Here is a 3,211-nt window from a genome sequence, read left to right on the forward strand (position 1 = left end):
CTTTCCTGGCCACTACCCCTCCCCAAATCCCTCTCCCTACCCCTCCCTCAAAGTCACCCTACTCAGGAACTCGCGCGCCTGGGTTCCCGCCCCAGGTCCCGACCACCCCCAGCGCAGGGCCCCAGAGCACTTGGGGGAAGCTCAGTCCCAGGGGCCTGGCGTGGGGGGCGGAGAGCCCCCTCCCAGCCCGGCGCATTCCCGGGCGCTGCTGTCACCAGAGGACGTGCCCCACCCCGCCTCCCGCCCTCCCTGCCCGGCCCCAGGCTGCAAGCCGTGGCTTCGCAGCTAGACCCGGGTCCAGAAGGTCCCTCTGCCACGCGACTGTGGCCCCACCCTCCCCGACCTCAACTTCCCCATCCGGGCAATGGGGCCGGCGGGGGTCTCCACAGCGACAATTCCAGGTGGATCTCAGCTCTTTGCGCAGACGGGCAAGGACAGGGTTACCCTAGGGTTCCCCACCAACAGACCTTTCCCCGGTTTAGCATCTGCGCGCCCCCCCCACCCCTCATCCCCCGCCCAAGTAGGGAGGTAGCAGGCCCCCTCCGCTCGCCCCCTCCCCTGGCTCCTCGCTGTGGCCCCAGGATGCTGCCTGGTGAGCAGGTTGAGGAGATGGGGGCACCAAGGGGGGCGTTGGGTGGACAGCTCTTCTGCTCCCTGGGCTTGGCCCAGGCTCAGCTTGAGTGCCCCCTTCTCCCGGGAGCCCGCAGTGGGGTGTTCCAGCCCCAACCACAGGGAGGGTGTACCGCCGGTCCAGCTCTGTCTGTCCTCCAGCCTGGAGCAGCTCAAGGCAGGGCCATCCAACGCCGTTCATTCGTCCAACACTTACTGAGCATTTACTTTGTGCCGCTACAGCTGTGAATCCGGCTAGTGAGGGGAGACAGTGCCCTACGCGAGCACCATGCTACCTTCCCATCAGGACGTTCCGCAGAGATAGCCCAAGCCCAAGGCAGATGGGGTGGGGGGCCAGGAAGGCCCTCACGCAGGAGGTCATTGCCGAAGGGAGGTGGGGGAAGGGCAGCCCAGTCTGCCCGGAACAGCACATGCAAAGGCCCTGAGGCTGGAAAAGGGAATAAGGGACAGTGGGAAGGTTGGGGTGGGTGGAGCCAGTAGCCAGCCTGGGGGTGGGATGTGGTCAGAGAGGGGCCAGAGGGATGGCAGCCCTGGGAGGTGGGAAGGGGTGCTCTGGTTTGGGAACAGCTGCCTCTGGCTGTCATGGGGGCAGGACAGGGGACCTGGAAAGCAGTGGGGAGGCAGTGGCAGGCATGCTGGGGTCAGGGGCTGGGCTGGGGGCGTGGGGGTTGGGGAGGGCACTGGGCAGCTCCCAGCTGTTTGGAGTGGAGTCTGCAGGCCTTGGGACAGATCCCACGGGGGAGGCACTGGGAGGAGGCAGGTGGGAGCTTGGGCTGAGCAGCCAGTGAGGGGAGGCACCCCATTCCCTGCGGGGGAGGGAGAGGCACAAGTCCGGAGGTCACCTGAGGATGGGTCTAGGGTGAGGCAAGGAGAGCTGGGAGTCCAGGGGCCGCGTCTGGCTGGGGATGGACATGTGGGCATCCTTTGCACACAGGGGTGTTTAGAGTCATCGATGAGGTCATGGGGTGAGAGTGTGGACAGAACGGAGACTGGGGCCTGAGTGTCAGAGGCTGAGGTGGGCATGGGGTCCCCCAAGGTCGCAAGAGGATGGGCTTCCAAGAGGAGGAGGGGCAGCCTGAGTGGGTAAGATGAGGATAGAGCATGGACCAGTGGCCAGCGGATCAGCATCAATGAAGGCAGTGACCTTGACAAGGTTCAGCCTGGGGGAACAAGGCTCGAGAGAGGATAGCAGGAGAGAGAGGGGGATGGTGAGGGCAGGCACCCTCTGCAGAGCAGCTACTGTGTGCTGAGCTGGGGCCTCGGGCCTGGGCGGCATCAGAGAGAAATCAGGCTTGGCCAGGAGTGCCACCAAGTGGACAATCTCATCCCCCGCACCCCCACCCCCATGTGCCTTATGCCCCAAGCCCCGGTCCACCGCGCTATGCAGGGTGTGCATACAGCAGGCAGTGTACCCTGCAAGGAGTGTATATACCAGGCATTGTGATCTGCAAAGAAAGCATACAGCAGGCGCTGTGTCCTGCATGGAGCATATACAGCAGGCATTATGCTTTGCAGGCAATGTATGCAGCAGTCACTGCATCCTAGACATGCACACAGTAGACACTTGGCCCTGCAGGGAGTGTATACAGTAGGTACTGCACCCTGCAAGGAATGCATTTAGTAGACACTGACCCTCCCAAGGAGTGTATACAACAGTCAATGTAGCCTATAGAAAGTGTATACAGAAGTCACCGCACCCTGCAGGGAGGGTATACAGAAGGCACTATGTCCCACAAAGAGTGCATACAGCAGGCACCATGCTCTACAGAGAATGTCTACAGCAGGCATTGTACTCTGCAGTGAGTGCATACAGCAGGCACTGAGTCCTATAGAAAGTGCATACAGCAGTCCCTGTGCCCTGCAGGGACAATACACAGGAGGCACTGGGTCCTGCAGGGAGTGCATACAGTAGGCACTGTGCCCCGCATGGGGACCCTAATGCTTATGGGATGGCCAGATGGGGCTGGGGTGAAGGTGTGGAGTCCTGTACCCACCCATGCCCCCTCTCCCCAGTCTTTGTCGCCCTGCAGATCTCCAGCCTCCCCTCCCCATGCAGGAGCTAACTCAGCTGGATTCAGCAGATCCCCAGAGGAGGCAGAGAGCTCAGCTCGAAATACCTGCTGCAGGTGGAGGGGTGGTTGTGAGGTTTGGAGGCTCCAGGTGCGGCGGCATCTCACCCACCCCCCACCCCCCGCAACTCATGCCCTGGTCTGAACTCAGGCCCAGGGGTCGGCAGGGTCCCCCTACGCTGAGCTCCGGCCTGGACTGCATCCCTGACGCTGGGCCCGGACAGGATCAGGCCGAGTGGACACGAGTCCTGATGGATGTGGGTCAGCCTAGGCTCCCTCTGTGGTCTCACAGCCTTGAGCCTCCCCCTGCCCCCGTCCCCAACTCCCTATGGCCTCCCACAATCCCTCAGGCCTGGGCACGTGGTCCACAGGATACTCCAGTCTCCTGTGTAGGTGGGGTGGGAGGGGTCCTGCAACCCCAGAACCCGGGTTTCTGGAGCTGCCCAGCTGTCCCTGGGCATAAGCATGAATAGAGCAGGATCGGGGACCCACCATGGCCAGGGTCGCCCATG

Source organism: Phocoena sinus, chromosome 3 (assembly GCF_008692025.1).
Source record: "Phocoena sinus isolate mPhoSin1 chromosome 3, mPhoSin1.pri, whole genome shotgun sequence".
Classification (NCBI taxonomy): domain Eukaryota; kingdom Metazoa; phylum Chordata; class Mammalia; order Artiodactyla; family Phocoenidae; genus Phocoena; species Phocoena sinus.